The sequence below is a fragment of the Canis lupus genome, chromosome 36 (genome assembly GCF_011100685.1).
Source record: "Canis lupus familiaris isolate Mischka breed German Shepherd chromosome 36, alternate assembly UU_Cfam_GSD_1.0, whole genome shotgun sequence".
NCBI classification, from domain to species: domain Eukaryota; kingdom Metazoa; phylum Chordata; class Mammalia; order Carnivora; family Canidae; genus Canis; species Canis lupus.
Window position 1 is genome coordinate 18,584,419 of NC_049257.1, and position 23,772 is coordinate 18,608,190.

Genomic DNA, 23,772 nt, shown 5'->3' on the forward strand with positions numbered 1-23,772 from the left:
TAGTGGGACCTCACCAAGATAAAAAGCTTCTGCATAGTGAAGGAAACAATCAACAAAACTAAGAGGCAGCCTATGGAATGGGAGTAGATATTTGCAAATGACATATTGGATAAAAGGTTAGTATCCAAAATCTGCATTACTTAACAAACTCAACACCAAAAAACAAATAGTCCAGGTTAAGAAATGGGCAGAAGGCACAAATACATTTTTGCCAAGGAAGACATTAGATAGCTAACAGATACATGAAAAGATGTTCAACATCACTCATCATCAGGGAAATACAAATCAAAACCACAATGAGATACCACCTCACACCAGTCAGAATGGCTAAAAGTAATAACACAGCAAACAACAGGTGTTGGTGAGGATGCAGAGAAAGGGGAACCCCTCTTTCACTGTTGGCAGGAATGCAAACTGGGACAGCCACTGTGGAAAACAGTAGAAAGTTCTTCAAAGTGTTAAAAATAGAACTACTGTATGATCCAGCAATTACACTACTAGGTATTTACCCAAAGGATACAAAAATACAGATTCACAAAGAGAAACATACACCCTGATGTTTACAGCAGCATTAGCAACAATACCCAAAACTGGAAAGAGCCCAAGTGTCCATCAACTGAAGAATGAATAAAGAAAGATGTGGGATATACACACACACACACACACACACACACACACACACACATATATATATATATACACACATACATATAATGCAATACTACTCATTAAAAATGAATGAAATCTTACCACTTGGAATGACGTGGATGAAGCTAGAGTATATTATGCTAAGCGAAATAAGTTAGAGAAAGACAAATACCATATGATTTCACTCTTACGTGTAACTTAAGAAACAAAACAGATGAACATATGGGAAGGGGGGAAGAGAAAGAGAATGAAACTATAAAAGACTCTTAATGATAGAGAATAAACTAAGGGTTGATGGAGGGAGGGAGGTGAGAGACTGGCTAAATGAGTGATGGGTATTAAGCAAGGAATTTGTGATGAGCACTCAGTATTATATGCAAGTGACAATAAATTCTACTCCTGAAACCAATATTACACTACATGTTAACTAACTAGAATTTAAATAAAATTTTGGGGAAAAAAATCACTGTTTTAGTGCACATGCTATCATGACAAGATGTACTGGTGTATAACTATGATAAATTGTATTCCAGTTTGGTGTGCCACTGAGTATTGGGTAGTCTATAACTTCACCCAAGGGCTTCCATTTTCAATAATGGCATAATAAGAGTATCTAGACAACTACCACTCTCCATTGTGGAACAAAAATAAGATACTAAAAGCAGCTATCTAAAGGCTTTAGACAATAATAAACACAGACAGACTGGTTGAGAATACTTGCTTAAAGATGGATAGTTACAAGAAATGAGTTCCTTGTGAGACTTTCAACCTGGGAGCCAAGTATAGGCAGCACAGCATAAGAAACAGATAAACTGGGGATATCTAGCTAGCTCAGTCAGTAGAGCATGTGATTCTTGATTTCAGGATCATTAGTTCAAGCCGCACATGGAGTATAGAGCCTATTTATCAAATAAATAAATAAAACTTAAATAATAATAAGCAGATAAACTACAGATGGAGAAACAAAAACTAAAGCAGGGGAAACTACAGCAGTAGAAGAGTACAAAGGAATAGAAAAGAGGAGAAAAAAATAGAGGAAACCCCCAAAGTCAATATAGATACCTGTTTCATGCCAGAACCATACATGGGCAGGGCACTCTCAAAGCAGACTAGCTAAAGACAAGATACGTGAAGTAAAACTGGAGCTGCCAACTCAGAAGCAGAGTTTGCAGTTCAACTCCAATTAACTACTAATGCAAAAGAAACAACACACAGCAGAGAAAAACAATGAAATCCAGAATGACAACTTAACATTCATAATGTTTAGAATACAATTTAAAATTACCTAAGAAAAATCAAACACATAGTTAAGAGAAAACAAGTGAGACCAAACTTGAGATGACCCAGATGTTGGAAACAATCAAGGAAAACTCTAAGTGCCTATTAAAAAATCTTCAATATATAAAAGGTACATATATACACTCCCAGCCAAGAAATACAAATTGTTTTATAGAAAGAAAGAAGAAAGAAAAAAAGAAAGAAAGAAAGAAAGAAAGAAAGAAAGAAAGAAAGAAAGAAAGAAAGAAAGAAAGAAAAACAAGCTTAGAGCTGATAAACACAAAACCTTAAAAAAAAGAAAAAAAAAAAGCTTGTGTTGACACAGCCAAATTAAGATGGCCAAGGAAAGAACAAATTAACTTTTAGATAAATCAATACAAATTAGCTAGTCTGAACAATCCCAAAAGATAAGATTGAACAAAAAAAATGAACAGAGCATCAGAGGCCTTTTGGATAATTTGAAATGATCCAACACGCACATAATTGGAGTCCTAGGAAGACAGTAGAAAACAGGAGTAGAAAAATATTTGAATAATGTTTTATTTAACAATTAAATATTTACTCAATTTATTGAAAGATACAATTTATAGATTGAAGAAGCTGAATGAATACTAGTGAGAATAAACTTCAAAAAAAATTTCATGCAACGACACACCTAATGGCAGAAACAATAGCAGAGGTATGACAAGCTCCACACTGGATGTAGAGCTTACTTAAAAAAACAACTTCAAGGGGATCCCTGGGTGGCTCAGTGGTTTGGCGCCTGCCTTTGGCCCAGGGCGCAATCCTGGAGTCCCGGGATCGAGTCCCACATCGGGCTCCCAGCATGGAGCCTGCTTCTCCCTCCTCCTGTGTCTCTGCCCCTTTCTCTCTTTCCGTATATCTATCATAAATAAGTAAATAAATAAATCTTTAAAAAGAAAAAAAAAAAAAACAACCTCAAGATGAATATAAAAACAAAATTTTAAGGAACACTCAACTAAACAAAATATGCAGGGGGAGAAAAGCCCAGAAGGATAAAACACAAAAGCAACAAATAGAATACAAATACAAAAAGACAAATCTAAACTTACCAATATATACATTAAACAATACACTTTAACAGGTACTGTCAAAATTGATAATGAAATAGAATACAACTATATGCAGTTAGAAGAGATGCACTTTAAATATAAAGATAGTGATATGTTGAAAGTAAATAGAGAACAATAAGCATAGGATAGCTATAGTGGCTATATTAGTATCAGATAAAGTTAACTTCAAAATAAAAAGTATTACCAGAGATAGAAGTATATGTTATAAAAAGAAAAAGTAAATTCATCAGGAAGGCATAACATTCATACATATGTATATATCTTGTAACAAAGCTTCAAAATTCAGGAAGTCAAAATTGACAGATTTAAAAATGAAACAGACAATTCCAAAATCAATAACTGGGGATTTTAACATGCTTCTCTTAACCAAATTGATAGAACTAGAATGGACAAAACAACAACAACAACAACAACAACAACAAAAAAAAAAAACAGTAAAGAATCAGAAGATATGAAGAATGCTACCAATCAGCTTGATTTGTGATACATATATATAGAACATTACATTTAATAAAAACATAACATTCTTTCCAAGAGCACATAAGTTCATTTGGCCCAGACTACACAAGGGGTCAAAAACCAAGTCTCAATACATTTAAAAAGATTGAAATAATAAATAATATGATCCCTAGCCACAAGGGAATTAAATTAGATAACAATTAAGAATACTATGTAAACCCAAGCATTTAAAAACACACATATTTCTTAAGAATTACTGGGTTAAAGAAGAAATCACAAGAGATATAAAATATTTTAAAATGATAACATCAAAATATGTGGGATGCAGCTAAAAGAGTAGAGGAAATTTTCTAATTTTAAATGATTACATTAGAAAAGAAGCTCTAAAATCAATAATCTGAGTTCTCTTCTTAAGAACTTGGGAGAGGGGTAGCAAATTAAAACCAGTTAGATATAAAGAAGGAAACAAAAAAGGTATGAGAAGAAACTGGTAAAATAGGAAATGAACAAAGAAAATGAAATGAAACCAATAATCCCTTGAAAAGATTAATAAAATGACAAGCCTCTTGACAGACTGTTCAAGGAAAGATAAAACATAAAAATTACATTTCATTCCACTATCAGGAATGCAAGAGAGGACATTATTTCTGATCCGTCATTAAACATTTAATAAGACATTATTATAAACAATTCTGTGGCAATAAATTTGGCAGCCTCAATGAAATAACCAAAATAACCAACGACATAAATTATCAAAACTGAACCAAAAAGCAATAGAAAATATAAATAGCCCTGTATCAGTTAAAGAAACAATTTGTAAACAAAAACCTTACCACAAAGAAAACTCCAGGCTTAGATAGCTTTTTTTTTGGTAAATTCTATCAAACAGAGAAGAAATAACACTAATCCTCCACAAACTCTTTCAGAAAACTGAGGAGGAAATACTTTCCAACTCAATTTACAAGGTTAATATTACCATCATATCCAAATCAGACAAAGATCACAAGAAAATCACAGAACTGATAAATCCTTATTAACACAGATGCAAAAATCCTTCAAAAATATTTTAGCCAATAAAATCCAACATAATGTAAAAATGATTATTTAATATAACAAAGTGAGTTTGTCCTAGGAATATGAATACCTTATCTAAAAATCAGTTTATTTTACCATATTAATACAATAAAGAAGAAAATTATGGTGACTTAAATTCATTTATATTAGCAGAAAAACATTAGCTACTCTGGGACTATACTATGTGAATAAGTCAGGATCTTTAGACTTGTTAAGTCCAGAAAAGCGGATACTTCATGGAAGTAGGCAGCTCAACTCCCAAGACCTTTCAATCAAGATCAATGCCTATAAACAAGCTACTGGTTTACCTTTTAATTCTCTTAACTATTTTTAATAATAAAATTTAAATTTTGGCATGTTACATTTCTATTTTAGTTTGTATTTTTTAAGTAGGTATTTTTCATTTCTTTTGTGATTTCTTTTTTGACTCAATGGTTGTTCAATAGCATGCTGTTCGTGTTTGTGAATTTTCCAGTTTTCTTCATGTAATTTCTAGTTTCATACCATTGTGATCAATATAGATGCTTGATATGAATTCAGTCCTCTTAAATTTGTTGATACTTGTGTTGTGGCCTAATATGATCTATACTAGAAAATGTTCCATTGTACTTGAGAAAAATGTGTACTCTGTTGCTTATGGATAAGTATTCTGTATTTATCTGTTAAGTGCATCTGGTCTAACATGTCATTAAAGCCAATGTTTCCTTACTGATTTTGTCTAGATGATCTATTCATTGATGTAAGTGGGGTATTAAAATATCCTACTATTGTTGTATTGCTATCCCTCCTTTATGTCCGTTAATATTTGCTTTATACATTAGGTGTTCCTATGTTGGGTGAATAAATATTTACAAATGCTGTATTCTCTTGTTGTATTGACTCCTTTATCATTATGTAACACCCAGTTCTGCCTCTTACTACAGTCTTTGCTTTAAAGTCTATGTCTGATGTAAGTATACCTACTCCAGCTTTCTTTTCATTTCCAGTTGAATGGAATATCTTCTTCTATCCCTTCACTTTCAGTCTATGAATCTTTACGTCCATCTAAAGCAAGTCTCTTATAGTCAGCATATAGTAGGTCTTGTTTTTTATTCATATAATCACTCTTTTTTTATCAGAAAATTTAGTTCATTTATATTTAAAGTAATTTTTGTTAGGTACGAACTTATTGCCACTTTCTTCATTGTTTTCTGGGTGTTTTTGTGGCTCCACTCTTTTTCTATTGTTCTCTTCCTTTGTAGCTTGATGACTTTCTTCAGTGGTAGGCTTATGTTTCTTTTTGTTTATCTTTTCTTTTTCTTTAAGATTTTATTTATTTGAGAAAGAGTGCACACACGACTGGGGGAGGGGTTAGGGGAGAGGGAGAGGGATAAGCAGACTCTCCCCTGAACAGGGAGCCCAATGCAGGGCTCAATCCCAGGACCCTGGGATCATGACCTGAGCCTAAGGCAGATGCTTAAATTAACCAACTGAGCCACCCAGGCACCCCTCCCCCTTTTTTTAAGTTTTATTTATTTATTTGAGAGAGAGAGAGAGAGCGCGCACGCGCACAAGTGAGGGGAAGGGGCAGAGAGGGAGAAAAACCCAAGCGGACTTCATCCTGACTGCAAAGCCCAAAGTGGCGCTTGATCTCACAACCCTGAGATCAGACCTGAGCCAAAATTAAGAGTCGGTCGCTTTAATAAAGTGTGCCACCCCGGCACCTCTCTTTTGTTTTTTTGGTATAGTGGGTTTTTTTGTTTTTGTTTTTTTGCTTTGTGGTTACTATGAGGTTACATATAACAACTTAAATCTGTAACAGTATCTTAAGTTGATAAGAACATTTTACATCTTACTTCTTAATTATTGTAACCATAGTTACTTTTACTACTTTGTCTTTTAACCTTCATATTAACTTTATAAGTAATTAGTTCACTATCTTTGATATATATTTACCTTTCCAGTGAGATTAATTCTTTCATATTTTTTCTTGTTATTAATTAGAACCCTTTCTTTTCAGCTTAAAGAAGTCTCTTCAACATTTAAGACTAGTTTAGTGCTGAGCTTTAGCTTTGCTTGTCTAGAAATTCCTTTCTTTCTCCTTCAATTCTGAATGGTAACTTTGCTGAGCAGAGTATTCTTGGGTAGAAGATTTTTCTTTCAGCACTTTGAACATATCATGCTATTCACTATGGCCTGCGAAGTTTCTGCTGGAAGAATCTACTGATAGTTTTATGGGGGTTCCCTTGTATGTAAGGAGTTTTGTCTTGCTGATTTTAATAGTCTCTCCTCACCTTTAAGTTTTGACATGTTAGGGGCACCTGGGTGGCTCAGTCGGTTGAGCATACTTATTTCAGCCCAGGTCAAGATCTCAGGGTTGTGAGATCAAGCCCCAAGTTGCATGAAGCCTGCTTGGGATATTCTCTCCCTCTCCCTCTCCCCCTCCTCTTCCACACTCTCTCTCTCTCTCTCAAAAAGAAATAAACGGGATCCCTGGGTGGCTCAGCGATTTAGCGCCTGCCTTTGGCCCAGGGCATGATCCTGGAGTCCCGGGATCGAGTCCCGCATCAGACTCCCTGCTGCATGGAGCCTGCTTCTCCCTCTGCCTGTGTCTCTGCCTCTCTCTCTCTCTCTCTCTCTCTCTCTCTCTGTGTGTGTGTGTGTGTCTCATGAATAAATAAAAATCTTTTAAAAAAAAAACAGATTTTGATATTTTAATTATAATGTGTCTTGGTATGGGTCTCTTGGGTTCATCTTACTTGGAACATTCCAGAATTCCTAGATCTGAATGCCTTTACTTCTCCCACTTAGGAAAGTGTTCAGCCATCATTTTTTCAAATAAAATGTCTGTCCCTTTCCCAGTCTTTTCCTTCTGGAATCCCAATAACACAAATGTTAGTCCATTTGATTCTGTCCACCATGAGACCCTTAAGCTATCTTCACTTTATTTAAAACTTTATTAGGTAAATTACCTATCTCCATTTCATTAAGGTTTTTTCTGTGGTTTTATCTTATTTTTTCACTTGGAATATATTCCTCAGTTTCTTGATTTTGCTTTATTGTGTTGGTTTCTATACAGTAGATGAAAAAAGCACTTCTCCCAGTGTTGAAAAGGGAGCCTCATGTAGGAGGTGAATCAAAGAGCCCTAGCTCTTTGTTGTCTCTCAAACCTTTGTACTTTTCCAAGAAGCCTATTATATTTTTAATAGCTTCCAGAAGAATGATATGCCAAGGCCCGTCGGAGTCTCTAAGGGAAGGATCTCAGGACCTAGATTAAGGCTGTTTGGAAACTAGATTCTCAGGTAACAAATAGTGTTTAATGGTATGCACATACATACAGTCCTGTAAAACGGCAAGCATAAACCCCACTGGCCAAGTGATCTAGCAGTGTCCTTAGGCAGTAGTCAAAAAAATTGGGGTTTTAAATGAGTACATAAGTTCTTTTCTGGAGGCCACTGGTGAGCTAGAGCAAGGCAGAGGGAGAACATCAAAATGGCGTCCACAGCCTAAGTTCCTTGAAAACAGCTCTGTAGCTCACTAGATATGAGCCAATCCTGAAGCCAGCTCCTAGGCTAAAGCTCTAAGATAAGCAAAGATGCCTCCTTCACAGAAAGATTATGGTTGTATCTCAGTTTACTATCTACATAGTGCCCTGGGCATGGAAACCTGACAAGAACTGTTTTTCTAATTACCACAATCCTGTGGGATGCTGGAATACAAGACCCCTTGGCCAACAGCATCAGGGAATCAAGTGGCGTCCCCTGGGCAGCAGCAGCTGCAAACACCACAGTATCAGACATAAAAACAAGAGGACCAGTCATGTGTAACACTCCCCTCTAGGAGACACTGGTGATCTGGAGCATAACAGGAGAGTATGAAGATAGCACCTACTGTGAGGGCCCTGGAAACGCTTACAGTCTGCTCCTAGATGCTTACTTAATTAGAAACCTGCCCTTTAGGCTGCAGCCATGATAACCAGGCCTCCTTTACAGAAAGACCAAGCTCCTGGGTTGGTTGTCTCTTGCCGTGGCCTGGGAGTGGTAGCTATTTAACAAGTCTTTCTCCATTGGTTATGTCCTGGAGACCCACAAACATAAGCCCCACTGGCTGCCAGAACCATGTGATATACAGGTGTACCTTGGCAGCAACCACAAACAGAGTATCAAACAGGAGTATGAGCTCCTTTCTTGGTGACACCAATTTCGATAGTCCCATGGGACCAGAAACACAAACTCCCATGGCCTCCAGTGCCAGCAGTCAAGATGTAGCCCCTGGGCAGCAGCCGCAAAGTCTGAGGCACAAAACCTGTGTCTTCCTTCTGAGAGGCACTGGTACTCTGACATATGGCAAAGGGAGAGCATGAAGATGATGCCTGCCAGTCTGCATCTCTGAAGTGTTCCAGGAGGCTCCTAGATGTGTGTGTGTGAAATTAAATACCTGCCCCTCAGGCTGACACTAACAGAAGCTGGTAAGCCTCCTTAACTTTAAGTCTCAGTGATGTTAGCTGCCTCTGAGCTGGGCCCTACGGTGGTGGGTAAGTCTGAACCCACAGGCCCTTTAAGAGCTATCTCCCAGAGTGCTACAATCTTGTGGGTCTCAGGATACAAAAGCCTCATTGCTTTCCAAAGTTAGATGTTTTTAGCGGGGGAGCCAGTGGAGAGATGTCTCTCAGGTGCAGGTCCTAAAAGTTGGGGTCTCCCAATGTAGGGTTCAAACCCTTTGCTCCTTGGGGCAAGCTCCAGGTTCTAAGTTCCTTCCTGGTTGTGAGTCATTTTAGTAGGGGTGGGGTTTGTGACAAGATAGTTCCCATCCTCTGCTACCCACTTCAATGTGGTTTCCTTCTTATTTGCCCAATGCATAGCTGTCAGTCATCTAGGCTTTAGGTTGAAGAGGAAATTGTTCCATATGTAGCTGTAGACTCCGTGTGTCTGTGGGAGGGGGTTAGTTCAGGGTCCTTCTACATTGGCATGTTGAACTGGAACCGCATAATACATATATAGTACATACATAACTGATAAAGCACTTGTATGCAGGATATATAAAGAACTCTCAGCTCAAAATGAGGTAAGCAACGCAATTAAACATAAATATATAAAATCTGAACAGACACTCCACCAAAGAAGATAAATAAATGGCAAATAAGCACATGAAAAGATGTTCATCATTAATTATTTGGAAAATGCAAGTTGAAGCCATAATGAGAAACCTTCTAGAATGTCTAGTTTAAACAACTGATAATAATATCAAGTGCTGGAGAGGATATATAGTACCTGGTACTCACTTACTGCTGCTGAGAAATGAAAATGGTACAGCAGCTACTTTGGAAAATAGTATATAGCAGTATATCTTATAAAGGTAAACACACATTTACCATATACTTCTTCAATCCCACTTCTGAGTATTAAGAGAAACAAAAACATATGTTCACCAAAAACATGTACACAAATATTCATAAGAGTAAAACTGGAAACTTGAAATTCAAATGTCTATAGTAGAAGAAAAAAATCAATGAGTGAATAAGCAAATGGTGATATAGCCATACTTCTAAGGGCTACACAGCAATAAGAAGGAACAAAATATTAAAGCCTATAGTATCCAAAAACCTCAAAAACACTGTTAGGTATAAAAAAAAAAGTCAAGCACAAAAGACTATATATTACATGGTAATATATGAAATCCTAAAAATGACAAAACTATCATAGAAAACATTAGTGGTTGCAAGAGGCTTGTAAGGGTTGGGGGAGATCACCTGCAAAAGAATATGAAAAAACATTTTAGGATGATTAAAACATATTTATTGTGACGGTGAATATATAACTGTACACAATAAACAAAATTCATCAAACTGTATACTAAGAATGGGTGATTTTTTTTATATGTAATTTATACCTCACTAAAGGAAAACGCCATACGTAAAGAAACTGGATATAAAAAATTGTCTTTGATAAGGTTTCATACTTGGTTACTGAAGCTCAATACTATAGGGTCTTATGAAATTAACTAAGATTGAATTTCACCTATTTCAAAATCTCAATATGGGAGAAGAGCAGTTTACAATGATTTGCCATCAAATGATTTTCAAAATTATTCTGGTCTCAGGTTTCTAGAAATAAAAATGAAAGGTGATTTTTTAAAAAGTTTAGTAAAAATAGTAGAAGAAAAATTGTAAAATATATCAATTTAAAATACATGCTGTCACAAATATGGATGAAGAAAAAACAATTTGAGGGGAACAATTTCCTGTGGGGGACTAATTACTGTCTACTAGTAATTTAAGGACTTTCCTAGACTCAATCTCTATGATTTGGGTGCTCTTCTAAACCCCTTCTCATGTGACCCTGTGACTATGCAAAGAAGCTCTTGACAGAGTACTTGGGATATTAAAAGCTGACCATTTCACCATGGTAAGGCCTTGGACCTAAAGAGATAAAGTTTCTTATCACAAAAGGTGTTGGGGGGGGGGCGGGGGATTAAAACAAAGAAAACAAAGCATGTCTCTGCAAAAACTTTATTCTCAAAAGGATCCATTTTGTTTTAGATGTCAAACTCATCAATGTAAAATTTTGTTTTCAAAAGATTTCCTCAATGAAACAATTCATTTCTGTGCTATTTAGTTCACCGTATTTTTACAAGCACCAGGCTGAGCAAACCATGATTGAGAGAAGCCATCTTATGCACATTGCTGTTGTCCCACATCATTCAGAACAAACCTTTTTAGATCGTTAACTACCACAGGAGTGCTGATTACACAGGCACCAGCAATTTCCTAACCAATGACCACCTGAACAATGATGTGTTCAGCTTCTCAGACCCTGCAGCCTTTCAAAGGTGAATCATTTCACAGTTTGGAACTAGATCTCCATAGCAACTTCCCTTTGAGGGTTTTAGAATCACCATCCAGTAATTCTATGATCATCAAGCTCAACCATTCCCAATGGTTCTTTTCACAGCAGATGGAAAAGGAAGCCTTGAAATTTTACAGTCTATTTCAAGCAATTCATCTGGCAGCCTATTAGAATTCAAAATATTTCGACCTTCAATCACAAAGCATGTTATCTGAAGCTGTGGTGATCTCAAGTCAAGACAAGCAGACGTTTTAGTCTAATCATCCATGATGAGAAGAGACTGACAAAAACTCTTAATTCAACCACCATCAAAATGCTTATTTTAACTGCATGAAAGTCTTTCAACAGGCAATGAAAACACACCATGTACCATTTTATCACAACCTTCTGTTCAAGGAAAATATGAATTCTGAATATTGACATGGATCTCTGTGCTTCTTAGACTGCCTGGAACAAATATGTTTCTTAAAAGTCAGCACAAATCCAATTTAAGAGCACTATTTTTCTCCACTTGCAAAAGCCAAAAACCACAAGCAAATGGCAATGGACTTTTGATAAAGTTAGTCAGTTTAAGGACATCAAGTGTATCTATACCGCTTAAATTTTTTCAGGCACACTTTAACACTAATAATCAGAAAATATCATTTTCTCAGGATATTATCAAGAGGAAAAGACAGACCTTAAAAACTTAACTGACAAAAAGTCACGGACGTTTTCCTATTCAAGTAGTTCTCTAATGGTTTCAAAATACACTAACCCTCTTTCTTTAAAATATTGGACTTAACATTTAAAAAGCTGTTAACAAGTTCTTATCCAAATCCTTTTTACTTAAAAATTCAACTGTAATAATTTCACTAAATAATTTTCAGCATTTATTATATATGTAAACCACATACAGGCATTTATTTTAATATTACAGATGTTTAATGGAATATTAGAAGCTCTATGTAAAAATTTTAAATACTTCTTTCTAATTATTAACCAAAAGACAGTTCCCTATGAGGAACTAAACTAACTTTAAGAACAAACTAAACAGCAGCAGAACAAGACAACTACAGTCTGTGAATCATTAAATCAATTCAAAGCAGACGATTTTTTTAAATATCAGAACATAAAATATTAACTATTTTTGCATAGTTTCAAATATTAAATAGAACAAGGAGATATGAATGGTTACCTAAGTGGCCACCTAGAGTCTTCACATAGTTAATGATTGTTGAACTAAGTCGATTTTAATTTATGAATTAACTTATGAATGAACAAAGAAACACTATAAATAAACACCAGTTCCAAAGCCTCAGTGCTTTGGAAAAAGTGAGATGAAATTTATCTCACAAGCATGAAAAATTTTAATACACTTATTCTACTTCCTGAGGACAAAGAGACACATACACACACCTCACATAATCAAACTCTTATTACTTTCTGCATAAAACGTGCCAGCTCATTTGTCTTTATACAAGCCTATGAAATAAGTACATTTCAAATCAAATACATATACATATTTTTATTGTCTGTTTTATGGTTGGTTTAAATATCTAATCACAAAAAAAGAAGATAGCAAAATTATTTCATGTTGCATACTTAGCTCCCCAAAACTTATGCCAATTAGATAATCTGACTTCTAAAAACTAATGCAAGTTTTGAAAGGAAAAATAAGCAACCTAACAATTATTTCAATGACAAAATCATTAACTTTCCTTCTAAAGAGTATCTTTTCTTATTTTCAAAATTTCCACTTCCACTAGGAAGTACAGAAGAGTAGAATAAGGAAGATGTCATAACATTTTGCCTTACTTGCCTTCTTTTGGATTGGTTTAGTTTATGGTCTGAGCTATATAACTTAAAATTTAAGCAAGGATAATTAAGCAGACAACTATATATACACATATTCATGCATTTCCTATTTTTAACTATAAGTAGTTTACTCCTATTGGGGGAGGGGTCAGGAGAAGAACAACCAAGGGAATCAGAAAGACACTAATGAAATTCTCACTAACACCAAAAATTGTCAAAGTGCAATCTAATGAGTACAAGTTTGACAACAATGTGAAAAATTGCTGGCTATTAGTACCATACACTGAAGTTTAAATAAACAGAAACTTGTCAAAGCAGTTATGCATGAGCCTTATTTATTTATTTGAGAGAGAGCAAGAGCGTGGGAGGGGGAGCAGAGGATAAGGGAGAGAAAGTCTTAAGCAGACTCAGCACTGAATGGGGAGCCCAATGTGGGGCTCCATCCCAGGACTCTGAGATTAGAACCTGAACCAAAACCAAGAGTCAGCACTTAACCGCCTGTGCTACATAGGCACTCCTATGCATGAGCATTATATCATGATATCTGAGTTCAGGTAACTATTCCAAATTTCATGTCCATATGCTGGATATCCAAATATACATCTTTGTTGGCCAACAAGGCTCTTTCAAGGGAACTTTATCTTAACTTAGAAATACTTAAAATTCTTCACTATCAATAATTATAGAGCCTTTAAATATCTTTGCTCAATTATCTGTCAGACAGAGGCTCATACAGGATGGCCTGATAATATATGAAGGTTATATAGAATTTATAGACTTTTCTAGTGGTGGTAACAACACTATAATAAACTTCCTAAAACTATATGCCCTTAGAATACAAAGGAGATTCACCTACTAATTCTGAGTTATCATGAATTTCATCATTTGTCTTAACTTTCCATTTGGCTATAACTTTTTAAGAACAGAAATATTATGTATTTTACTAATTTAACCCTTAGAGTTCTATATATGATATCGTATATACTTAATAAATGTTTGCTATCAATTATTAGATAGTATGATGACTATAACTTAAAAACTCCATATTCCTAAACATTCTAGACTGGTAACTAAACTTACTTTTCATTTGCCAGTCATATAATGAGAACCAGAAATTGAAAAAGAGTAACTTACTGAGAAACCTTAATGAAAGAGAAAATATCTTGATATATCTTTATTTTTTACTTTTACCCCCCCCCCCCCCCAGTTTTACAACAAACTGCTCCTAATAATAATCTAAAGCACAACTGAGTTTCGCAGCCTAGGGTAACCATAAGTTTATTTTATAACATAAAGTCAAGCAACATACTATAAGTGAAGCTCACTAAAAACACTTACTAGCTAATTAACAATAGAAGAAACATTTCTCTCAAATGAAGAAAAAAATCTGAAGATGCCATAATAAAATACAGTTTGTTAGGCTAAATATAGTATTAAAGTTATGTGGAAAACAAGTTTACATCCAGTGTAACACTAAGAACAACTATAAAACTTGCATCCATTTTTATTTTTATCAATAGCTATGCCTTCATTTTGACTACAAAATACTGGGAACATGTGACTAAAGCCAGACCCTCTTAGCTTTAAGTCCAGCATCAGAAATCCAGCCATATAATCAGAGTGTGTGTGTATGTGTGTGTATGTGTGTGCGCTCTACTTCCTCAATCAATATAGCAGAAGTATAGTTACCACAGTACTTGTACTTGACCTCTGACGGGGCAGCAATCTAAAGGTAAACTCCTTCAGCAAATGTGTTATTCTTCAGATAAGACAGCAGGATGCAGTATAATGGCCAAAACCTCTTTCATAAAGACAGTCATACTGCTTCAATAATCTAAGTCTCTCCCACTCCATGCACAGAAAACTTCGGGAAGACCATTTTCTATTAGACTATCTAGCCCTATCAGATTATCAAAGTATGAAATTGCAAGTTATACTGGATTTTTGGCATACATAATTTGATCCTGCCATTCTGGGAAAAGATACAAATCTAAAATAGTACAAGTATTTAAGAGGTGTTCATAATAAGTGCCAAAACTTTAAACAAGTTTACAAATGCTTACAGTATGTTTTGGTTAAGGAGATAACTTACTAACAAGTAACAAAAACTTTTAATATGTATACACCCTTTGACTCAGTAATTTCTACTTTCAGGAATTTATGGGGGGGAGGAGAATCTGGCAAGTAGACAATAGTGCACAGAAGGTCTGTATGAGGTCTGTAGCATCACTCACTCATTCAACATATATTGAGGAGCACCCATGTGTCTGCTATCATGAAACTTACATGCTACAGGGACAAGTGAATATTAAACAAGTAAATAGATAACTGGCTAATATTCAAAATGGAAAAAAAAAAAGCATTTGGCAACAAGAAGGGCATCAGTGACCTAGACAAGAGCATTCTTAAATGCTCTTTTGGAGGGCAGCCCCAGTGGCGCAGCAGTTTAGCGCCGCCTGCAGCCCAGGGTGTGATCCTGGAGACCCAGGATTGAGTCCCACATCGGGCTTCCTGCATGGAGCCTGCTTCTCCCTCTGCCTGTGTCTCTGCCTCTCTCTTCGCTCTCTCTGAATAAATAAATAAATAAATCTTAAAAAAAAAAAATGCTCTTTTGGAGGCAACCCCTCCCCCCTTGAGTAGGTTTAAAAAAAAAAAAGGAATGTGAAGAAATACAGTATAAACAAAATCTTTTCAGTTTCATTGTGAAGGAGAATAGAGAAATGCAGTACTGGACATTATACCATGTTTATATTGTCAAGAAACATACCCATAGAGGGGAAACATGATCCAGAAAAAGAGAAGGTATAACAGCAGGATCATGGTCCTACATGAGTGAGCGGGAAGCAGATTTTATGTGCAAGTAGAACGGTGGGCTGTGGCAAAGACAACTCATCTGTTATAAGAAGAAGAAACATACAGTATACCATACAGGTGGAGGTAGGATTACAGAACTCAAAATCACAAGGCCCCGCTCTGCCTCAGGGCCCTTGCATTTGCTGTTGCATCTACACCCAAATATTTACATGATTTGATTCCTTACCTCCATCAGTTTTTAACTCAAATGTCAATTTTTCAGGAATGCCTCCTTTGTAGTGTTTAAAATTGCAAACTGCATTCAATACTACTATCCTCTTTCCCTACATTATTTTTCTTGGTATTTATTACCATCAAACATATAATATATTCTACTTTTTCAACAGTCTGTTTAATGTTATCTTTAGAGGTTTATTATAAACAATTAAGAAACTCTGACATCTCTTTAATAACATGGGACACTACTTTAACAAAAAAGATAAGAAAAGGTCCATTTTTGCTAATGTCTGTATATAAGTTACTTCCAGAAAAATCATGCTTATTTCATTCTCATCAGTTGTGAGGGAGAAATTGCCTATAATGCAATAGGCACATCAAGATTCCAAGTTGGCAGAAAGTAGGCCACTGGCATCACAATAAACTGGCCAATGAATGGTAAAGTCAGACTGGATAATCCAACCACCACCTGTGCAACCAGGAGAATCTAGTCTCTCAAGAGTTTTTTCACATATTCAGGATTTATTCACTATGGCAGAGAAAACAGAGGAGGAAAAGATGAGGCACATGATCTTGGTATGAGAAGAAAAGAATCCTAACCTGAATATGTGATTATATCACATACCATTAATGATCATTCTCTCTCCATACTACCTGTTGAGAATACCAAATGGCTATCATATCTCTCTATTTAATGATAACTACTTTGTTCTCATAGATGTAGAGACAAAAGAACTCATGGCACTATAATGTAGAAGAGGACAAAAAAGAGGCAGTAGTGATGGGGATGGCTTTCACCTGGATACTACCACTTACAAGCTGAATGATACTAGGCAAGCCAAAATCTGCAGTTTAGGTTCCTCATTTGTAAAATATAGATAATAGTGGTACTTTCCTCTTAGTACTGTTCTAAAGATTAAACATAATTCACGTAAAAGGCCTACCACAGTCCTAACCCCAAATGGAGCAATAAAAATGATACTCAGTAAATCTTCTTCCCATTAATACCGCCAGAAATGTTTGGGTCCCCAGAGACTAAACTTAACTTAAATTTCCAGATCAAGATGACCAAGAGAAAAAATGGGGCATTTGGAGAAGGATACAGATATATTCTGTGATCCCATTTTTTCCCTCTTTTATTCCCAACTAGCAGGCTATACTCTGTGCAGCTAAAGAAAGAAATTCCAGCCTGGTTCCATGAAGACTAGTCAGCTAACCATAGCTATGAAAGCAGAAAAATTCAAGTACCCAAAGATCGCCTGGTGGGCATTCAGGTTGCTATCTACCAAATTAAATTTAGCCTTCAAAAATGGGTATTTTCCCCTTGCCCTTTGAGTGTAGGCTAGACCTGACTTGCTTCCAAAGAAAAGGAAAACTGTGAAAATGAAAAAATAAATTTACAGTTATTCTCTTGTAACTTTATAGTGGAGAAAACTGATAAACAGTATCTTCACCAAGTGATCAAGGTTTATATCATCACTGATAAAAATGTAGACACCATGTACTCCTGGCAATGATACGAAGGGCACTCCACCTGTGTGGTATTCTTTCCAAAACTGACAACTCCAATCTAATCATGGGGAAAACATCAAATCAACCCAGTCTGAGGGACTTACTACAAAATACTTCAACAGCGAAAACCATCAAGGTCACGAAAAAGAAGGAAAGACTGAGAAGCTATTAGAAGAGACCAGAAAAGTCAAAGGAAACATGGCAAGTAGATATAATATGGTACCTTGAATTGGATCCTGGAACAACAACAACAAAAAAAAAGGAGTTAGTGGATAAACTGGTGAAATCCAAATAGTCAAATAGTCTGAAGTTTAGTGAACAGTAATATACCAATGCTGGTTTCCTAGTTCTGACAAATGTAGCATGGTAAAATGATAAGGGAAAACAAACTGAGTGAGTGAGGGATATATGAGAACTCTCAGTGCTATCTCTGAAACTTTCTGTAAATCTAAAATTATTCCAGGGATGCTTGGGTGGCTCCGTCAGTTGAGTGTCCAACTCTACGTTTCAATCAGGTCAGGATCTTATGATCATGAGGTCAAGCCCCGTATGGAACTCCAAGCTGGGTGTGGAGCTTATTTAAGACCCTCTCTCTCTCTCCCCCTCCCTCTGCTCTTCTTTCCACTCATGCATGCATTCTCTCACTCTCTTTCTCTCTTAAATAAATACATCTTTTTTTAAAAAAATTCTTAATAAAGAAACAGTCAGAAAATATAACAGAAGGGACGACTACACTTTCAATACCAGCAACAACAGAGAAAAGATAAAGTATCTGAAATAAGCTTTACAAGAAATGTGTAAAACCAACACAAAGGGGATCTTTAATGCATTTCTAAACATTTCAAAAGTAGACTTAAACAAGTAAAAGAATGTACCATGTTTTTAAATGTAAGGAATGTAAATTCATGTTAATTAACTATAAATGTAATGCCATTATTATAATTCCAACAAGATTTCCTTTTCTGGGATGAGGAGAGCTGATTAATAAGTTCATAGAGAAAGAATAAACAATCAAGACTAACCAGAAGCACTCTTAAACAAAGGGAGCAGCCCTATCAGATATTACAATATATATGATGTCTACAAAAGTGTCATATTAGCAAATGAAGAAACTGGCCCTGATGAAATAGACTAAGAAGATTCAAAGTAGGCCCAAACATTTAGAGGAATCTAGTATATGATGAAGGTGGCTTCTCAAATAAGTAAAAGATAGACTTTACGATAAATATTATTTGACAACCAAAGAGCCTTTCTCAAGTAAAAATTAAGAACCCATTCCTGATAGTACATACAAAGATAAACTCTAAATGAGTTAGAGATTTAAATATAAAGAATGAAATCATAAATGTACAGAAAGAAAATACAAGCAAACTATTTTATAACCTTGAACTGGGAAGACCTTTTTGGTAACAATTTATTTCAACTACCAAAAAATTAAAAAAAAAAACTGTATAGCAAAACATGTATCATAAACAAAGACAAAGAATTCTTAGGGACATCTGCGTGGCTCAGTCAGTTAAGTGTCTGCCTTTGGCTCAGGTCATGATCTAGGTCATGATCCCAGGATCCTGGGATTAAGCCCCATGGCGGGCTCCCTGCTCAGCAGGGAGTCTGCTTCTCCCTCTCCCTCTCCCTCTCGCCACCCTCCCTTGCTCATGCTCTTTCTCTCGAATAAATAAAATCTTAAAAAAAAAAAAAAGAATTATTAGTTGTTGAGGGAAATAAAATGAAAGTACAACCCAATAGGAAAATGCGCCAGCAATATAAATAGGCAATGCATAGAAAAATATAAACAGCTATTAGACATATATAAAGATGCTGAATCTCACTAATAATGAGAAAGGCAAACTAAAACTACACTTGCATACCAATTCTTCTAATGGCCTGCAAAAAATCTGTAAGTTGAACACATATTCTGTGAGCAAGTTTATGGAGAAGTATTTTCATACACTGCTAGTGGCAGTACAAAAATTATAAACCCTAGGAAGGAAATGTGACAGTATCTGCCATAATTATCAATGAATGTGTTTTCCCTTTAGCCCAACAAGCCCACTTCTGGGAATTTATCTCTCATAAACTTAAATGTATATGAAATGACATATGCACTACATTATCAATTGTGGCACTGTAATATAATCAGAGCAAAAAACTGGAAGTAACCGAAGTATTCAGCAATACTGAACGTTCTGAAGAAACAATGATTGAACCACACAATGAAATACAATGCATCTATAAAGAAAAATGAAGGGGGATCCCTGGGTGGCTCAGCGGTTTGGCGCCTGCCTTTGGCCCGGGGCGCGATCCTGGAGTCCCGGGATCAAGTCCCGCGTCAGGCTCCTGGCATGGAGCCTGCTTCTCCCTCTACCTGTGTCCCACCCCCCCTTCTCTCTCTCTCTCTCTCTCTCTCTATCATGAATAAATAAATAAAACATTTTAAAAAAATGAAAATAATCGCTATGCACTGATATGGAGAGCTCTCCAGGATACTTTAAATACCAAAGAGTAAGGTTCATGTGCATGGTAGGCTTTTTGTTTAGGAAAGGGGAAGAAAAAATATTTAACTGTACTTGCTTATGATTATATAAAGAAACTGTAGAAGGATAAAGAAAACTAGCAAAAGTAAATACTAGGGTTTTAAGGGGTCATGGTAGAGACATGAAGCAAGACTTCTCTGTAATTCCTTTATATATAATTTTTCCTTTTGAACCCTGTATATAATTACAAATTCAAAGCAATTACTTTTTAATTTAAATTTGTATATTATTTCTCAGAATTTAGTGTCTGACATTCATTATATGTCATTTAAACCTAGGAACCTATAAACCAAGAATGATAATCTTCATTTCACTCAAGAAGCTTAAGTGTTACTGCTTGCACAAAACTAGGTAGGTGAGTAACACAACTGGAATTGAAAACCACACATCTCTTTCCAAATACTGGGTTTACTTCTACTATGAATATGTGATATTCTCATCCTCAAAGGCAATAGGTACTACTTTAAATTATTTACATGAAAGTTACCAAACACAATATTCAGCATAGATTTTTCTCTACCACTCATTAGTATTTATCAAAGAGTAATACAGAAGCATTTCTACTAGAGTCCACTCAGCAGAATTCCCAAAGAAAAGATATAGCTAGTCCTGGGAATGAATTTTACACCAATAACAGCTTCTATTTCACAAATGAATTTTGAAAACTTCCTACATTAAAAAGTAACTCCTGATCCAATATCATTTATAAAACAGATAAGACAGAAAAGTGGTTCAATTTAGAGTAGTGTTTTTTCCTTTATTTCAGATTGGTATTTTTAAAGTCTGAAATACAATTTCCCCTTTTATCGACTCACACCCAAGTTAATTTATTCCCCTACAATGGCCATTATTTCTTGAAACTAAATTACCATTAAACTGGTGGGTGCCACCTCATCCTACCTCATACACAAGTATCTAAATTCTAGATGCCCTTATATGTCTAGGAACTCTCTTGATCATAGTATACATGCACAAACAAATGAAACTAATTGGAAATACTTTGCCAATCCCTATTTAGATCGCCCACATTTGATATGACTGGATTAAAATTTACCACTTTGCTGATTGTTTTCTATTTATTCCATCTATTCTTTGCTTCTTTCTTCCTCAAACTTTCCTTGTGCTAAGAATTTTTTCAGAATTCTATTTTATTGCCTCTATAGATTTGTAATGTATGCCCCTTTTTCAAAAATTTTAGTAGCTGTTCAAAGTAGCTTACAATATACATTTTTAATTAATCTGAGACTACTTTCAATAATACCATTCCAGGGCAGCCCCGGTGGCGCAGCGGTGTGACGCCGCCTGCAGCCCGGGGCGTGGTCCTGGAAACCCGGGATCGTGTCCCGCATCAGGCTCCCTGCATGGAGCCTGCTTCTCCCTCTGCCTGTGTCTCTGCCTCGCTCTCTCTCTGTGTGTCACTCATGAATAAATAAATAAAATCTTTAAAAAAAAATAATAATAATAATAATACCATTCCATTTCATGTGTAGTGTAGGGACATTACAGTAATATATTTCCAATTATTCTCTCCCACATTTTATGCTACTGTTGTCATCTTTTACTCTTATATACACCATAAGCACATAATACATTACTACTATTTTTGCTTCAGACAGTTACCTTTTGGAGCAAAGGTAGGCCCATGGGCCAAATCTAGCCCATCACCTGTTTTGGGAAATAAAGTTTTATTGGAACACAGCCATGCTCCTTCATTTGCATATTTCACAATCAATCACAAATTTGAGTAAATGCAAAATATAGCTATCACTCTCAAAGCCTAAAATATTTATTATCTAGCCTTTTACATAAAAAGCTTGCTCACTTTTCTTTCAGAATCATTAAAAAATTTCCCTTTCCAGTGGTCTTTGTGTAGATCTAAGTTTGTACAGATCATATTCTTTCTGTACAATGAACCTGCTTTAACATTTCTCATAGAGTAGGTCTGCTGGCAATGGATGCCTAGTTTTTGTTCACCTAAGGAAAACTATTTCTCCTTCATTTTTGAAAAATATCTCCACTGGGGGGCGCCTGGGTGGCTCAGTGGTTGAGTATCTTACCTGCCTTTGGCTCAGGTCGTGATCCTGAAGTCCTGGGACTTCTCCCTCTGCCTATGTTTCTTCTGCCTCTCTCTGTGTGTCTCTCAATAATTAATAAATAAAATCTTTTTTTTTTTAAACATATTTCCGTTGGGTATATACTTCTACACTGATAGTTTTTCTTCATTTAGTACTTTAAAAATGTCACTCCATTGTCTTTTGGCTCCCATAGTTTCTAAAGTAAAGTCAGCCATAGGACAAAATCCCTAGCTTTGTTCGTTTTCAAAATGTTTATTTTTTCTTTTGGTACCTTTGAAATTTTCTCTTTAACTTTTGTTTTCGACAATCTGAATATGGTGTGTGTGTGTGTGTGTGTGTGTGTGCACGCGCGCGCGCACGCACTATTCCATTGACTGACCACATGTGCACGCTATGTAACCAGGTTATTATTCTCTGAACTTCTCCGATCTGTGGTTTTGTGTCTCATTATTATTTTAAAATTCTCAATCATTATTGCTTAAAATATTTCTTTTACCCCCTTCTCTATCTCCTGGTATTTCAGGCATGCATATGCTAGACTTTCTGATGTTTTCCAACTGTTCTTGAATATTCTTTTTTTTTTTTTAAGTTTTCTTGTCTTACGTGTTTCAGTTTTGGTAATTTCTATTGACCTATCTTAAAGTTTACTGATTCTTTCCTTGACTGTGTGGAATCTACTGATAAGACTATTCAGGCTTTCTTTATCTGTTACTGTGTTTTTCACTAACAATATTTCCACTTGACTATTTTCCCATCTCTGCTCAAATTACCCATCTGATCATGCATGTTGTTCACCTTTTCTGACAGAGCCTTTAACATGTTAGTCACAGTTATTTAAATTTTCTTTCAGACAATTCTAAGATGTGTCTATCTGAGCTTAGTTCCAATGATTGCTTTTTGTCCTGAGTATGTTTTTTCTTGCCTTTAGGTATGCCTTGTGATTTTTTGTTGTTGTTGTTGAAAGCTGAACATCTTGTGTAAAAGAACAGAGATCAAGGTAAATAGTTTTTATGCTGGAAAAGAGACAAGCTTTTTCTTTTCCTAGGCCTTTAGGGGACATTTGCATGTACCTTGTTTTATTATACTTCACAGACACTGCTTTTACAAACTGAAAAACAATCCTATGTTGAACAAGGCTATCCATGCAATTTTTCCAATGACATTTACTTGCCTCGTGTCTCTTTGTCACATTTTGGTAATTCTTACAATATCTGAACCTTTTTCAAATATTATATTTGTTATGGTGATCTTTGACTAGAGACCTTTGATGTTATTATTGCCACTAATTGGGGGCACCACAAACTGTGCCTAAAATAAGATAGCAAATTCTCAATAAATGTTCTGTGTTCTGACTATTCCATTGACTGACCATTCCTTGGCCTCCTTCTCCTTGGGCCTCCTTATTCCCTAAGACAACAAAAGTGAAATGAAGGCAATTAAAAACCCT

General features: G+C 35.7%; 1 protein-coding gene and 1 long non-coding RNA gene across 2 annotated transcripts in view; one reads left to right on the top strand and one right to left on the bottom strand.

The window, feature by feature from the left end:
* The window catches only part of OLA1 (Obg like ATPase 1), a 170,099-nt gene that overhangs the window by 92,678 nt on the left and 53,649 nt on the right, over positions 1 to 23,772 (bottom strand). The window lies entirely within an intron of this gene.
* LOC102154329 lies at positions 93 to 23,680 on the top strand. Its single transcript, XR_005384746.1, has 3 exons — positions 93 to 116; positions 20,529 to 20,601; positions 23,254 to 23,680. It is a non-coding gene; the product is annotated as an uncharacterized LOC102154329 (long non-coding RNA).